At 43.7% G+C, this 17,681-nt stretch overlaps 4 non-coding genes across 4 annotated transcripts; all 4 read right to left on the bottom strand.

Moving 5' to 3' along the window:
* Nucleotides 1–1,502: 1,502 nt before the first annotated feature.
* On the bottom strand, nt 1,503–1,576 carry trnai-aau (transfer RNA isoleucine (anticodon AAU)). The gene has a single exon. It is a non-coding gene; the product is annotated as a tRNA-Ile (tRNA).
* A 2,163-nt stretch (nt 1,577–3,739) lies between these two features.
* On the bottom strand, nt 3,740–3,813 carry trnai-aau (transfer RNA isoleucine (anticodon AAU)). Its single transcript has one exon. It is a non-coding gene; the product is annotated as a tRNA-Ile (tRNA).
* A 2,162-nt stretch (nt 3,814–5,975) lies between these two features.
* On the bottom strand, nt 5,976–6,049 carry trnai-aau (transfer RNA isoleucine (anticodon AAU)). The gene has a single exon. It is a non-coding gene; the product is annotated as a tRNA-Ile (tRNA).
* A 2,162-nt stretch (nt 6,050–8,211) lies between these two features.
* Nucleotides 8,212–8,285, bottom strand: trnai-aau (transfer RNA isoleucine (anticodon AAU)). The gene has a single exon. It is a non-coding gene; the product is annotated as a tRNA-Ile (tRNA).
* Nucleotides 8,286–17,681: the final 9,396 nt, after the last annotated feature.

Below are 17,681 nucleotides of genomic sequence, written 5' to 3'. Positions count from 1 at the left end.
TACTTAGGGTGATGTCGTGCAAGAACGTAATGGAAGGCTAATTTACAGTGTCAATCAGCAATTCAATTCCACATGTTGATTTAATGTTCTGCTGAAGTGTTCATAAAGAAACAAAGCTTGCACAACAGGCTCGATCTCACCGTCTTGAAGACACAGTGAAATATACTGGAGAGTTTATAACTGTTTGAGAACATAAAATGTCAGTAAAATACCCGGTTCTTTTCTCGACACTGATGGGCTGTGAAAGGGAGAACGGCCGAAGTCCCACATAGCCGCACTGACCCCGAGGCAAGGTGAAATTCTAGCAGGTTCAGTCCATAGCAGTGCTATGCTGAAGAGAGATAAGTGTCGCGAATCAAGGAGAGACTTAACAATACTGATGTTGAATGTCGGTCAGATCAATCACTCCATGAATTCACTGCTGGGAAATTCAGAGCTTGTAAATTGCCTGTGAACGCTAAACATAGACACACAGTGAGCCAATGTGCAATATAGGAGGGGCCCAGGCCAAATGAATGCTCGGGATAAGTTATCAGTGGCCATGGCCCAGGCATTCACTGATTCCAGTCTTGCAGACGTTGCTAAGTTTAAAATGCTGAATATTTCCACACTGGCAATGCATTGACAGATGGTAAGCTAGAGTGATGTGCCGCAAAAATGTACACGGAAGGCTAAAGTTCGCCATGATTGGCAACATTTACGGTGTCAATCAGCACTTGTTGAGCGAGATCTCCTCATTTACTGCTGACTTTGAAACGGAAGGCACAGAAGTGTGTGCTGTATCACTGCAACGAATGATGCGCTGCTGATGGTTGGGGCAGCAAGAGTGCAGTGAGCTGTGAATTTGTTCAGGAACAGCCTTGCAGTTCAAACGGCCAAAGATACAATGTTCCCTGACCGGGAATCGAACCCGGGCCGCAGCGGTGAAAGCGCCGAAACCTAACCACTAAACCACCAGGGAAGCTGCTACACATTTGCTTGCCAACAAGCAGACCAACGCAGTCATTCCTGCTTGCTCCTTCCAAAGTCTCACCATTTTCGCGCCTGGTAAAACTGTTCGGAGCAAATGGCATTTTTTGTGGACAACACCAAAGATATGTCCGCGCATCCACAGCATCACGTGCGGGTAGGCATCCACTGAAATCTATTTCATTCTGTCCTTTTCTCGGGATTTTTCACTCTCGGTGCCGGGTGAACATTTCATTTCGTGTTTTTGTCCTGAACTGCAGTCTTTTGCCCATCTCCAGGCGACAGCACCGTTCTGTCTGTCTGTTCCTACTTTTGAGCATTTACGGGAACAGGCCTCCGGTTCATCGTTTATCAGCAACCCAAGAAACAGAAATAAACAGAAAGATGTGCCTCTCCACCCCTCGGCAAAGAAGCAATGACTGTTTTTCCAAATAATTCCCAACCCTTGGGATTCTGAATGGATTTGTTACATTATAAAGATTTGATTTTCAACGTGACTAAAAACCGAATAAAAATTATGAAAAACACTGGAATGGCCCGTACGGGGATCGAACCCGCGACCTTGGCGTTATTAGCACCACGCTCTAACCAACTGAGCTAACCGGCCACAAATTGTGTTAACGTTGCATGAAAGCTCAGTCTGCGGGGATGGTGTTTCCAACTCACACTGGATGACAGATTTACTGCATAAACATTGAACACATCACATCGCTTAAACATTGTTCACTGTTCATCTACAACACTGCGCAGAGTGTAAATAGAACGTAACAGAACGTAACAGCTAAATCTAAAAACAATTCCTGTTGAAAATTATTATCACGCAACCGCTGAACAGCCCACTGTCCCGATATAAAATCAGCCACTACCCTTAGAATGAAGGGAACGCGAAATAACCAAAAATTGCTGAAACACGGGATTGAGCCATGAACCATCTGGATCTTCAGTCAAACGCCTTCCCAACTGAACTATTTCGGTCTGACAGTGAACGAAGCAAAGTTTTCTCACACCTTTTTGAAAGAAAACCTGACCCCGGAAGGAATTGCCCCACCCACTCTGTCCTCGTTTCGGGGCAATGAGTCCCAAACACATCACAGAGCTCAGGTTGTGTCAAGGTAAAGTATAATGATACCGAAAATCTTAATGCTCATGTTCCGTTATCAGTGCCCAAGATCCAGGCAATGGTCTTGTACACGTTGCTAAGTTCAAAATGTGTATTTTTTCGCACTGGCAATGAATTAACTGATATCTGTGCTGTGATCAACTAGGTTACTTAGGGTGATGTCGTGCAAGAACGTAATGGAAGGCTAATTTACAGTGTCAATCAGCAATTCAATTCCACATGTTGATTTAATGTTCTGCTGAAGTGTTCATAAAGAAACAAAGCTTGCACAACAGGCTCGATCTCACCGTCTTGAAGACACAGTGAAATATACTGGAGAGTTTATAACTGTTTGAGAACATAAAATGTCAGTAAAATACCCGGTTCTTTTCTCGACACTGATGGGCTGTGAAAGGGAGAACGGCCGAAGTCCCACATAGCCGCACTGACCCCGAGGCAAGGTGAAATTCTAGCAGGTTCAGTCCATAGCAGTGCTATGCTGAAGAGAGATAAGTGTCGCGAATCAAGGAGAGACTTAACAATACTGATGTTGAATGTCGGTTAGATCAATCACTCCATGAATTCACTGCTGGGAAATTCAGAGCTTGTAAATTGCCTGTGAACGCTAAACATAGACACACAGTGAGCCAATGTGCAATATAGGAGGGGCCCAGGCCAAATGAATGCTCGGGATAAGTTATCAGTGGCCATGGCCCAGGCATTCACTGATTCCAGTCTTGCAGACGTTGCTAAGTTTAAAATGCTGAATATTTCCACACTGGCAATGCATTGACAGATGGTAAGCTAGAGTGATGTGCCGCAAAAATGTACACGGAAGGCTAAAGTTCGCCATGATTGGCAACATTTACGGTGTCAATCAGCACTTGTTGAGCGAGATCTCCTCATTTACTGCTGACTTTGAAACGGAAGGCACAGAAGTGTGTGCTGTATCACTGCAACGAATGATGCGCTGCTGATGGTTGGGGCAGCAAGAGTGCAGTGAGCTGTGAATTTGTTCAGGAACAGCCTTGCAGTTCAAACGGCCAAAGATACAATGTTCCCTGACCGGGAATCGAACCCGGGCCGCAGCGGTGAAAGCGCCGAAACCTAACCACTAAACCACCAGGGAAGCTGCTACACATTTGCTTGCCAACAAGCAGACCAACGCAGTCATTCCTGCTTGCTCCTTCCAAAGTCTCACCATTTTCGCGCCTGGTAAAACTGTTCGGAGCAAATGGCATTTTTTGTGGACAACACCAAAGATATGTCCGCGCATCCACAGCATCACGTGCGGGTAGGCATCCACTGAAATCTATTTCATTCTGTCCTTTTCTCGGGATTTTTCACTCTCGGTGCCGGGTGAACATTTCATTTCGTGTTTTTGTCCTGAACTGCAGTCTTTTGCCCATCTCCAGGCGACAGCACCGTTCTGTCTGTCTGTTCCTACTTTTGAGCATTTACGGGAACAGGCCTCCGGTTCATCGTTTATCAGCAACCCAAGAAACAGAAATAAACAGAAAGATGTGCCTCTCCACCCCTCGGCAAAGAAGCAATGACTGTTTTTCCAAATAATTCCCAACCCTTGGGATTCTGAATGGATTTGTTACATTATAAAGATTTGATTTTCAAACGTGACTAAAAACCGAATAAAAATTATGAAAAACACTGGAATGGCCCGTACGGGGATCGAACCCGCGACCTTGGCGTTATTAGCACCACGCTCTAACCAACTGAGCTAACCGGCCACAAATTGTGTTAACGTTGCATGAAAGCTCAGTCTGCGGGGATGGTGTTTCCAACTCACACTGGATGACAGATTTACTGCATAAACATTGAACACATCACATCGCTTAAACATTGTTCACTGTTCATCTACAACACTGCGCAGAGTGTAAATAGAACGTAACAGAACGTAACAGCTAAATCTAAAAACAATTCCTGTTGAAAATTATTATCACGCAACCGCTGAACAGCCCACTGTCCCGATATAAAATCAGCCACTACCCTTAGAATGAAGGGAACGCGAAATAACCAAAAATTGCTGAAACACGGGATTGAGCCATGAACCATCTGGATCTTCAGTCAAACGCCTTCCCAACTGAACTATTTCGGTCTGACAGTGAACGAAGCAAAGTTTTCTCACACCTTTTTGAAAGAAAACCTGACCCCGGAAGGAATTGCCCCACCCACTCTGTCCTCGTTTCGGGGCAATGAGTCCCAAACACATCACAGAGCTCAGGTTGTGTCAAGGTAAAGTATAATGATACCGAAAATCTTAATGCTCATGTTCCGTTATCAGTGCCCAAGATCCAGGCAATGGTCTTGTACACGTTGCTAAGTTCAAAATGTGTATTTTTTCGCACTGGCAATGAATTAACTGATATCTGTGCTGTGATCAACTAGGTTACTTAGGGTGATGTCGTGCAAGAACGTAATGGAAGGCTAATTTACAGTGTCAATCAGCAATTCAATTCCACATGTTGATTTAATGTTCTGCTGAAGTGTTCATAAAGAAACAAAGCTTGCACAACAGGCTCGATCTCACCGTCTTGAAGACACAGTGAAATATACTGGAGAGTTTATAACTGTTTGAGAACATAAAATGTCAGTAAAATACCCGGTTCTTTTCTCGACACTGATGGGCTGTGAAAGGGAGAACGGCCGAAGTCCCACATAGCCGCACTGACCCCGAGGCAAGGTGAAATTCTAGCAGGTTCAGTCCATAGCAGTGCTATGCTGAAGAGAGATAAGTGTCGCGAATCAAGGAGAGACTTAACAATACTGATGTTGAATGTCGGTTAGATCAATCACTCCATGAATTCACTGCTGGGAAATTCAGAGCTTGTAAATTGCCTGTGAACGCTAAACATAGACACACAGTGAGCCAATGTGCAATATAGGAGGGGCCCAGGCCAAATGAATGCTCGGGATAAGTTATCAGTGGCCATGGCCCAGGCATTCACTGATTCCAGTCTTGCAGACGTTGCTAAGTTTAAAATGCTGAATATTTCCACACTGGCAATGCATTGACAGATGGTAAGCTAGAGTGATGTGCCGCAAAAATGTACACGGAAGGCTAAAGTTCGCCATGATTGGCAACATTTACGGTGTCAATCAGCACTTGTTGAGCGAGATCTCCTCATTTACTGCTGACTTTGAAACGGAAGGCACAGAAGTGTGTGCTGTATCACTGCAACGAATGATGCGCTGCTGATGGTTGGGGCAGCAAGAGTGCAGTGAGCTGTGAATTTGTTCAGGAACAGCCTTGCAGTTCAAACGGCCAAAGATACAATGTTCCCTGACCGGGAATCGAACCCGGGCCGCAGCGGTGAAAGCGCCGAAACCTAACCACTAAACCACCAGGGAAGCTGCTACACATTTGCTTGCCAACAAGCAGACCAACGCAGTCATTCCTGCTTGCTCCTTCCAAAGTCTCACCATTTTCGCGCCTGGTAAAACTGTTCGGAGCAAATGGCATTTTTTGTGGACAACACCAAAGATATGTCCGCGCATCCACAGCATCACGTGCGGGTAGGCATCCACTGAAATCTATTTCATTCTGTCCTTTTCTCGGGATTTTTCACTCTCGGTGCCGGGTGAACATTTCATTTCGTGTTTTTGTCCTGAACTGCAGTCTTTTGCCCATCTCCAGGCGACAGAACCGTTCTGTCTGTCTGTTCCTACTTTTGAGCATTTACGGGAACAGGCCTCCGGTTCATCGTTTATCAGCAACCCAAGAAACAGAAATAAACAGAAAGATGTGCCTCTCCACCCCTCGGCAAAGAAGCAATGACTGTTTTTCCAAATAATTCCCAACCCTTGGGATTCTGAATGGATTTGTTACATTATAAAGATTTGATTTTCAACGTGACTAAAAACCGAATAAAAATTATGAAAAACACTGGAATGGCCCGTACGGGGATCGAACCCGCGACCTTGGCGTTATTAGCACCACGCTCTAACCAACTGAGCTAACCGGCCACAAATTGTGTTAACGTTGCATGAAAGCTCAGTCTGCGGGGATGGTGTTTCCAACTCACACTGGATGACAGATTTACTGCATAAACATTGAACACATCACATCGCTTAAACATTGTTCACTGTTCATCTACAACACTGCGCAGAGTGTAAATAGAACGTAACAGAACGTAACAGCTAAATCTAAAAACAATTCCTGTTGAAAATTATTATCACGCAACCGCTGAACAGCCCACTGTCCCGATATAAAATCAGCCACTACCCTTAGAATGAAGGGAACGCGAAATAACCAAAAATTGCTGAAACACGGGATTGAGCCATGAACCATCTGGATCTTCAGTCAAACGCCTTCCCAACTGAACTATTTCGGTCTGACAGTGAACGAAGCAAAGTTTTCTCACACCTTTTTGAAAGAAAACCTGATCCCGGAAGGAATTGCCCCACCCACTCTGTCCTCGTTTCGGGGCAATGAGTCCCAAACACATCACAGAGCTCAGGTTGTGTCAATGTAAAGTATAATGATACCGAAAATCTTAATGCTCATGTTCCGTTATCAGTGCCCAAGATCCAGGCAATGGTCTTGTACACGTTGCTAAGTTCAAAATGTGTATTTTTTCGCACTGGCAATGAATTAACTGATATCTGTGCTGTGATCAACTAGGTTACTTCGGGTGATGTCGTGCAAGAACGTAATGGAAGGCTAATTTACAGTGTCAATCAGCAATTCAATTCCACATGTTGATTTAATGTTCTGCTGAAGTGTTCATAAAGAAACAAAGCTTGCACAACAGGCTCGATCTCACCGTCTTGAAGACACAGTGAAATATACTGGAGAGTTTATAACTGTTTGAGAACATAAAATGTCAGTAAAATACCCGGTTCTTTTCTCGACACTGATGGGCTGTGAAAGGGAGAACGGCCGAAGTCCCACATAGCCGCACTGACCCCGAGGCAAGGTGAAATTCTAGCAGGTTCAGTCCATAGCAGTGCTATGCTGAAGAGAGATAAGTGTCGCGAATCAAGGAGAGACTTAACAATACTGATGTTGAATGTCGGTTAGATCAATCACTCCATGAATTCACTGCTGGGAAATTCAGAGCTTGTAAATTGCCTGTGAACGCTAAACATAGACACACAGTGAGCCAATGTGCAATATAGGAGGGGCCCAGGCCAAATGAATGCTCGGGATAAGTTATCAGTGGCCATGGCCCAGGCATTCACTGATTCCAGTCTTGCAGACGTTGCTAAGTTTAAAATGCTGAATATTTCCACACTGGCAATGCATTGACAGATGGTAAGCTAGAGTGATGTGCCGCAAAAATGTACACGGAAGGCTAAAGTTCGCCATGATTGGCAACATTTACGGTGTCAATCAGCACTTGTTGAGCGAGATCTCCTCATTTACTGCTGACTTTGAAACGGAAGGCACAGAAGTGTGTGCTGTATCACTGCAACGAATGATGCGCTGCTGATGGTTGGGGCAGCAAGAGTGCAGTGAGCTGTGAATTTGTTCAGGAACAGCCTTGCAGTTCAAACGGCCAAAGATACAATGTTCCCTGACCGGGAATCGAACCCGGGCCGCAGCGGTGAAAGCGCCGAAACCTAACCACTAAACCACCAGGGAAGCTGCTACACATTTGCTTGCCAACAAGCAGACCAACGCAGTCATTCCTGCTTGCTCCTTCCAAAGTCTCACCATTTTCGCGCCTGGTAAAACTGTTCGGAGCAAATGGCATTTTTTGTGGACAACACCAAAGATATGTCCGCGCATCCACAGCATCACGTGCGGGTAGGCATCCACTGAAATCTATTTCATTCTGTCCTTTTCTCGGGATTTTTCACTCTCGGTGCCGGGTGAACATTTCATTTCGTGTTTTTATCCTGAACTGCAGTCTTTTGCCCATCTCCAGGCGACAGAACCGTTCTGTCTGTCTGTTCCTACTTTTGAGCATTTACGGGAACAGGCCTCCGGTTCATCGTTTATCAGCAACCCAAGAAACAGAAATAAACAGAAAGATGTGCCTCTCCACCCCTCGGCAAAGAAGCAATGACTGTTTTTCCAAATAATTCCCAACCCTTGGGATTCTGAATGGATTTGTTACATTATAAAGATTTGATTTTCAACGTGACTAAAAACCGAATAAAAATTATGAAAAACACTGGAATGGCCCGTACGGGGATCGAACCCGCGACCTTGGCGTTATTAGCACCACGCTCTAACCAACTGAGCTAACCGGCCACAAATTGTGTTAACGTTGCATGAAAGCTCAGTCTGCGGGGATGGTGTTTCCAACTCACACTGGATGACAGATTTACTGCATAAACATTGAACACATCACAACGCTTAAACATTGTTCACTGTTCATCTACAACACTGCGCAGAGTGTAAATAGAACGTAACAGAACGTAACAGCTAAATCTAAAAACAATTCCTGTTGAAAATTATTATCACGCAACCGCTGAACAGCCCACTGTCCCGATATAAAATCAGCCACTACCCTTAGAATGAAGGGAACGCGAAATAACCAAAAATTGCTGAAACACGGGATTGAGCCATGAACCATCTGGATCTTCAGTCAAACGCCTTCCCAACTGAACTATTTCGGTCTGACAGTGAACGAAGCAAAGTTTTCTCACACCTTTTTGAAAGAAAACCTGACCCCGGAAGGAATTGCCCCACCCACTCTGTCCTCGTTTCGGGGCAATGAGTCCCAAACACATCACAGAGCTCAGGTTGTGTCAATGTAAAGTATAATGATACCGAAAATCTTAATGCTCATGTTCCGTTATCAGTGCCCAAGATCCAGGCAATGGTCTTGTACACGTTGCTAAGTTCAAAATGTGTATTTTTTCGCACTGGCAATGAATTAACTGATATCTGTGCTGTGATCAACTAGGTTACTTAGGGTGATGTCGTGCAAGAACGTAATGGAAGGCTAATTTACAGTGTCAATCAGCAATTCAATTCCACATGTTGATTTAATGTTCTGCTGAAGTGTTCATAAAGAAACAAAGCTTGCACAACAGGCTCGATCTCACCGTCTTGAAGACACAGTGAAATATACTGGAGAGTTTATAACTGTTTGAGAACATAAAATGTCAGTAAAATACCCGGTTCTTTTCTCGACACTGATGGGCTGTGAAAGGGAGACCGGCCGAAGTCCCACATCGCCGCACTGACCCCGAGGCAAGGTGAAATTCTAGCAGGTTCAGTCCATAGCAGTGCTATGCTGAAGAGAGATAAGTGTCGCGAATCAAGGAGAGACTTAACAATACTGATGTTGAATGTCGGTTAGATCAATCACTCCATGAATTCACTGCTGGGAAATTAGGAGCTTGTAAATTGCCTGTGAACGCTAAACATAGACACACAGTGAGCCAATGTGCAATATAGTAGGGGCCCAGGCCAAATGAATGCTCGGGATAAGTTATCAGTGGCCATGGCCCAGGCATTCACTGATTCCAGTCTTGCAGACGTTGCTAAGTTTAAAATGCTGAATATTTCCACACTGGCAATGCATTGACAGATGGTAAGCTAGAGTGATGTGCCGCAAAAATGTACACGGAAGGCAACATTTACGGTGTCAATCAGCACTTGTTGAGCGAGATCTCGTCATTGATTGCTGACTTTAAAACGGAAAGCACAGAAGTGTATGCTGTATCACTGCAAAGAATGATGCGCTGATGATGGTTGGGGCAGCAAGAGCGTGGTGAGCTGTAAATTTGTTCAGGAACAGCCTTGCAGTTCAAACGGCAGAAAATACAATGTTCCCTGACCTGGAATCGAACCCGGGTCGCAGCGGTAGAAGTGCCGAATCCTAACCACTGGAAGCTGCTGCAGATGTGCTTGCCAACACAGTCTTTCCTGCTTTCTTTTTCCAAATTCTCACCACATTCGCGCCAGGTAAAACTGTTCGTACCAAATGCCATTTTTTGTGGAGAACACCAAAGATCTGTCCGCGCATCCACAGCATCACGTGCCGGTCGGCATCCACTGAAATCTTTCGTTCTGTCCTTTTCTCGGGATTTTTCACTCTCGGTGCCGGGTATTATTGTCCTGAACTGCAGCCTTTTGCCCATCTCCAGGCGACAGAACCGTTCTGTCTGTCTGTTCCTACATTTGACCATTTACGGGAACAGGCCTCCGGTTCATCGTTTATCAGCAAACCAAGAAACAAAAATAAACAGAAAGATGTGCCTCTCCATCCCGTCGGCAAATACGCCATGACTGTTATTCCAAATAATTCCCAACCCTTGGGATTCTGTGTGGATTTGTTTCATTATAAAGATTTGATTTTAAAAGTGACGAAAAACCGAATAAAAATTATGAAAAACACTGGAATGGCCCGTACGTGGATCGAACACGCGACCTTGGAGTTATTAACATTACGCTCCAACCAACTGAGCTCACCGGCCACAGAGTCTGTTGAAGTTGCGTGAAAACTCAGTCTGCGGGGATTGTGTTTCCGACTCACAGTGCGCGACAGGTTTATTGTATAAACATTGAACACATCACATCGCTTAAACATTGTTCACTGTTCATCTACAACACTCGGCAGAGTGCATATAGAACGAAACAGAAAAAGAGCGCTAAATCTAAAAACAATTCATGTTGAAAATTATCACGTAACCGCTGAACAGCCCATCCCACAAGCACTGTTCCGATATAAAATCAGACACTACCGTTAGAATGAAGGGAAAGCGAAATAACCAGAACTTGTTGAAACACGGAATTAGAACCAGGAACCATCTGGATCTTCAGTCAAACGCATTCCCAACTGAACTATTTCGGCCTGACAGTGAACGAAGCAAAATATTCTCACACCTTTTTGAAAGAAATCCTGACTCCGGAAGGAATTGCCCCGCCCACTCAGTCCTCATTTCGGGGCAATGGGTCCCAAACACATCTCGGAGTTCAGGTTGTGTTAATGTAATGTATAATGATACCGAAAATTGTAATGCTCATGTTCCGTTATCACTGCCACGATCCAGGTAGTGGTCTTGTACACGTTGCTAAGTTCAAAATGTGCATTTTTTCGCACTGGCAATGATTGGACTAATACCTGTGCTGTGATCAACTATGTTGCTTAGGGTGATGTCGTGCAAGAAGGTAATGGAAGCCTAATGATAATTGAGATTGTTCTCACACTGCAGTTAAATGTTGGCAAACTTACAGTGTCAATCAGCAATTCTATTTCGATATGTTGATTTAATCTTCTGCTGAAGTGTTCATAAAGAAATAAAGCTTGCACAACAGGCTCGATCTCACAGTCTTGAAGACACAGTGAAATACACAGGAGAATTTATAACTGTTTGTGAAAATAAAATGGCATAAAAATATTCCGTTCTTTTCTCGACACTGGTGGGGTGTTAAAATGAGAGGGGCCGAAGTCCCACTTAGCCGCACTGACCCCGAGCCAAGGTGAAATTATAACAGGTTCAGTCCAAAGCAGTGATATGCTGAAGAGAGATAAGAGTCGAATCAAGGAGAGATATAACGATACTGATGTTAAATGTCGGTTAGATCAAGCACTCCATGAATTCTCTGCTGGGAAATTCAGAGCTTGTAAATCGCCTGTGAACGCCAACCATAGACACACAGTGAGCCAATGTGCAATATAGGAGGGGCCCAGGCCAATTGAATGCTCAGGATAAGTTATCTGTGCCCATGGTTCAGGCATTCACTGATTCCAGTCTTGCACACGTTGCTTAGTTTAAAATGCTGATTATTTCCACACTGGCAATGCATTGACTGATGGGAAGCTTGAGTGATGTGCCGCAAAAATGTACATGGAAGACTAAAGTTAACCATGATTGGCAATATTTACGGTGTCAAGCAGCACTTGTTGAGCAAGATCTCGTCATTTGCTGCTGACTTTCAAACGGAAGGCACAGAAGTGTATACTGCATTACTGCAATGAATGATGCGCTGCCGATGGTTGCGCCAGCAACAGTGTGGTGAGCTGTACATTTTTTCAGGAAGTGCCTTGCAATTCAAACGGCCGAAAATACAATGTTCCCTAACCAGGAATCGAAGCCGGACCGTCGCAGTGAAAGCGGCGAATTCGAACCACTAGACCACCAGGGAAGCTGCTACACATGTCCTTGCCAATAAGCAGACCAACCAGGTCTTTCCTGCTTGCTCCTTCCAAATTCTCACCACATTCGCGCCAGGGAAAACTGTTCGCAGCAAATGGCATTTTTTGTGGAGAACACCAAAGATCTGTCCGCGCATCCACAGCATCACGTGCGGGTAGGCATCCACTGAAATCTATTTCATTCTTTCCTTTTCTCGGGATTTTTCACACTCGGTGCCTGGTGAACATTTCATTTGGTGTTGAGGTGGAAGATCATGATCTAATTGAGTGGTGGAGCAGTTTCAAGGGTCAGAATGTCCCACTCCTGCTGCTAATTCTATATACTTATATTCTCTCTTGCTTTTTCTTCGTAGCCCGGGATTTTTCTCCAGTCATCTGTTTATCCAATTCCGTTTTGAAAATTACTATTTAATCTGCTTCCACCAACCTTTCAGGCAGTCAAATTCAGATTACAACAACTTGCTGCGTAAGAAAAAACTCACCTCGCCTCTGAATCTTTTGCCGTTTATCTTAAATCTGTTTCTTCTGGTACCGTCCATTCCGCCACTGGAAAATGTTTCACCTTGTTCTCTCCATCAAAACTGCTCATAATTTTGAATCCCGCTATTATGTCTCCTATTCACCTTCTCTGCTCTGAGGAGAAAAATCCCAACTTCTCTTTTCTCTACGTGTAACTGAAGTAATTCATTCCCAGTACCTTTCTAGTAATTCTCCTCTTTGATCTCTCCAAACCGTTAACACGCCAACTAAAGCGTGCTGCCCAGAATTGCGAATAATTTAAATCACGGAATAATATTTGGCCAGTTTTTGCAGTTCCCGAAGATATCTAACTGAAATTTGCTATTAAAGCACGGGAACAGGACACCGGTACAGGAATGATGGACCGAATGGCTTCCTGCTGCACTGTAAGATCCCATGACTCTGTGAGCGTGCGAACGTCAGCAAGGAAAGGTTTTTCTTGGAAAAAATCGGAGTGTCCATATCAGGCTTACAGATCCCACGGTCGCACCGTGTGCCGGTCATTTAATTAAAGACAAATTCTTATCTAAACCCAGTGAAAAAACCTTCTCAGCTGTAGAAAGGGTAAAGTCTTTAAAACTTGCCCAGCGCATTTATCACTCTGGCTGTGGGTGGAGTAAAAGGTTGCACAGTCACAGTCATTTCCAAATTAATTCTATGAAACTGTTTTTGCTGACTGAATCATTGCAAATGTTACAACTTTGAAAAAATAGGGACTGGGATAAACCTGGCAACTACAAACCTCACAGTCTAAGGTCAGTGGTGAGGAAACCTTTAATGTCAATAATGCTTGGCAAAATTAATTGGCTATGGGGAACAATGCGATAATAAATGAAAGTCATCTCGCATTTGATAAAAGGCAAATCGTGTTTGTCTAACCGGATCGCATTCTGTGCTGAATTAGCGGAGTGTGTATATGATGCTACTGTGCTTGATGTTGTGTACCTGGACTTTCAACAGGCATAATCGACTTGTAAGCAAACGTAATTCCCATGGGATTAAAGGGAGAGTGACATCATTGATCCAAATTTGCCAAAGGGTCATAAGGTAGAGGGTTGTTTTTTCTAACAGGAAGGAGGTACACAGCGGTGTTACTTGGGACCACGGCACTTTATTATCTCCAGTAATAAAATTAATTTGGGTGTAAAAGACATAATTCAATGGTTTCAGAAGAAAAAAAACTCGGAAATGTAATAAAAAATAAGTTAGCTGAGAACATAATTCAGGAGGATAACAGACTGATAAAATGGGCAGATACCTGGCAGATAATATTTAACACAGTAAAGTTTGAACTCATATATTTTGGTAGAGACAATCACGGGAGACACTATATACTAAATTGTGTAATTTAAATGTGGTGTATGTACACACAACATTGAAAGTAACAGGACACGTTGAGAAGGCTTCTAAACAGTATGAGTTAATCGGATTTATTTACACATAGAATAGAAAGCAAAGACGGTGTGTGAAACATTTAAAACACACTGGGCTTCAGCTGGAGTATTTTGTTTAAGTCTGGGGACCACACGTTGGAAGGATGCTATTGCCTTCGACATAGTGCAGAAGAGATTCAGTGGAATGGTGCTAGGGACGAGGGACTTCAGTTACATTGAGAGACAGGAGAAGCAGGGGTTGTTCTCCATGTGCAGAGAAGTTTCAGAGCAGATGTTCATCATCATAGACAGTCCCTCGAAATCGAGGAAGACTTGCTTCCATTCTAAACATGAGTTCTCAGGTGACTGAACTGTCGAATACGGGAATTACAGTCTCTGTAACAGGTGGGGCAAACTGTCTTTCAAGGAAAGGGGGGTGAGTGGGGTTGCTGGTTTGCCGCACACTGCTTGTTTTCTGCCTGCTCTCGGCGATGAGAATCGAGGTGCTCAGCGCCCTTCCTGATTCTCTTCCTCCACTTAGGGCGGCCTTTGACCAGGGACACCCAGGTGTCGGTGGGATGTTGCATTTTATACTCAAATCCTCTCGCGATGAAGGCCAACATGCCATTGGCCTTCTTCACCGTCTGCTGTACCTGCAGGCCAACTGTCAATGACTGATGTACAATGACACGCAGGTCTCGTTGCACCTCCCCTTTCCTAATCTGTCACCATTCAGATAATAATCTTCCTTCTTGTTTTTGCCACCAAAGTGGATAAACTCACATTTATTTACATTATACTGCCTCTGCCATGCATTTGCCCACTCACATAACCTGTCCAATTCACCCTGCAGCCTCTTAGCATCCTCCTCACAGCTCACACTGCCAACCAGCTTAGTGTCGTCTGCAAACTTGGAGATATTACGTTCAATTCCTTCGGCTAAACCATTAATGCATATTATAAATAGCTGGCGTACCAGCACTGAACCTTGAGGTACCCCACTAGTCACTGCCTGCTTTTCTGAAAAGTATCTGTTTATGCCTCCTCTATTCTTCCTTTCTACCAACCAGTTCTCTATCCATGTCAATACATTACCCCCAATAACATGTGCTTTAATTTTGCATACTAATCTCTTGTCTGGGACCTTGTCACAAGCCTTTTGAAAGTCCAAATACACCACAACCACAGGTTCTCCCTTGTCCACTCTACTAGTTACATCCTCAAATAATTCTAGAATATTTATCAAGCTTGATTTCCCTTTCATAAATCCGTGCTAACATGGACCGATCATGTCACTGCTTTCCAAATGCGCTGCTATTACATTTTTTATAATTGATTGCAACATTTTCCCCACTGCCAATGTCAGGCTAACCGATCTATAATTCCCTGTTTTCTCTCTCCCTCCTTTTTTTTTAGAAATTTGGGTGACATTAACTACCCTCCAATCCATAGGAACTGATGCAGAATCTACTGAATGTTGGAATTTGACCACCAATGCATCCACTATTTCTAGGGACACTTCCTTAAATACTCTGGGATGCAGACTATTCGGCCCTGGTGATTTATCGGCTTTCAACCCCATCAATTTCCATAACACAATTTCCTGAATAATAAGGATTTCCTTCAGTTCCACCTTCTCACTAGACCCTCGGTTCCCAGTATTTCAGGAAGGTTATTTTGTGTCTTCCTTCGTGAAGACGGAAGAAAACTATATGTTCAATTTGGTCTGCCATTTTTTTTCCTCATTATAAATTCATCTGATTCTGACTGCAAGGCACCTACTTTTGTCTTCACTAATCTCTTTCTTTCCATATATATATAGAAGCTTTTGCTGTCAGTTTTTATGTTCCCTGCAAGCTTACTCTCATACTCTATTTGTCGCCTCCTAATTAAAGCCTTTGTCTTCCTCCTGCTGAATTGGAAATTTCTCCCAATCGTCAGGTTTGCTTCTTTTTCCGGCCAATTTATATGCCTCTTTCTTGCATTTAAAACTATCCCTAATTTCCCTTGTTAGCTACGATTGAGCCACCCTCCCTGTTTTATTGTTACGCCAGACTGGGATGTACAATTGTTGAAATTCATCTGTGTGATCTTTAAATGTCCACTGTTGTAGCTTCTCATCCCGCACTGACATTATCAGCTTTTACTGTATGACTAAACAGCTTTCAGTTCCTACTTTGCACAGCCAGCTAACAAACTAATGTCGATTGCTCATCTTCCACGGGACATATTAATGGTGGCAGATGGACTCAGTCATTGCCCTTTTTCATAATTTGATTGAATTTGATGATAAGACATGCAACCAATGCATAATATATCATAGCTGATGTGTCAGCTCTGTCTGAGTGGGTACCACTGTTGCCTGTGTGGAAGAAGGCTCTGCATTTAAGCCCAACTTCCAGGCCAACACTCCCAATTACATATGGAGGTTCTGCTGCACTGTAAAAACTCTTGCATATAAAACATTAATCAGAGGGCCCTGTTTGCTCTCTCCGTAGAAACCCTATTTTCCAAGAAGAAGACGGGATTTCTTCCGATGTCCAGTCAATATTTAACCCTTAACCAACATCTTTGATAAATAAACAGATTATCTGCTAATTTGCACATTGCTGTAATGGGAGCTTGCTGTGTACAATTCTTCTGGTGCGTTTCCTCCATAACAACATTGACTACATTTGACAAATAGTTAATTGGCTGTGAAGTGCTGTGGGACTTTGACTAATTTAAATTGCGATATAAATGCACGCCTTTCTTATGATTTCGACATGTAATTGTTCGTACAGAATATCACCAAAAGTCTCCAACTGCAGTGACAGCGTAAACTTGGCACGTCTCCATTTCAAATTCCAACTCAGCAGTTCACCAATATTCTACAGAGAAACACAAAATCTGCAAGTATACATCAAGTTCAGCAAAGGTTCACCATTGATATCTTTCATAGATTTCGTCAATGTTTCATAACTACTGCTGTTTGGCCCTAACTGCAGCCTTTGATCTCATACATAAAGTCAGTATTTCCAACTGATGGGCAATTCTCTCCACAACCATGAGGTGAAACAACAACAACAATGTATATAGCATCTTTAATGTAGTGACACGTCCCAAAGCGCTTCACGGGTGTATTATGTGAAAAGACATTTGAAACCGAGCCGCATAAGTAGAAATTAGTTCAGGTGACCAAAAGCTTTCAAAGGGGATATGTTTAAAGGAGAGTCTTCAAGGAGGAAAGAGCGATAGAGAGGTGGAAAGGTTTAAGCAGGGAGTTCGAGAGTTTGGGGCTAGGCAACAATGTTTGAGCGATTATCATCAGGGATGCTCTAGAGGGCAGAATTAGAGGAGCGCAGACATCTTGGGGGGATTGCGGGGCTGGAGGAGATGACAGAGATAGGGAGGGACGAGGCCATGGAGGGATTTGAAAATAAGGATAAGAATTTTGAAATAGAGGCGTTGCTGAACCAGAAGCCAATGTAACTCAGCGAGAACAGGGTTGACGGGTGAGCAGAAATCAAACAGATTCTAATGACCAAATCGATGGAATGCGGTTAAAATGTGCATTGACCAACGGGTGGTGCCTCATTAGGAAATCCTTTGGTTGAGCGAATCCAAAGCCACCGTCCTCACAGGAACCATATGGAATTTCCTAAT

This window comes from Pristiophorus japonicus, unplaced genomic scaffold, assembly GCF_044704955.1.
Source record: "Pristiophorus japonicus isolate sPriJap1 unplaced genomic scaffold, sPriJap1.hap1 HAP1_SCAFFOLD_56, whole genome shotgun sequence".
Classification (NCBI taxonomy): domain Eukaryota; kingdom Metazoa; phylum Chordata; class Chondrichthyes; family Pristiophoridae; genus Pristiophorus; species Pristiophorus japonicus.
This window is presented reverse-complemented; position numbering and strand designations above follow the sequence as displayed.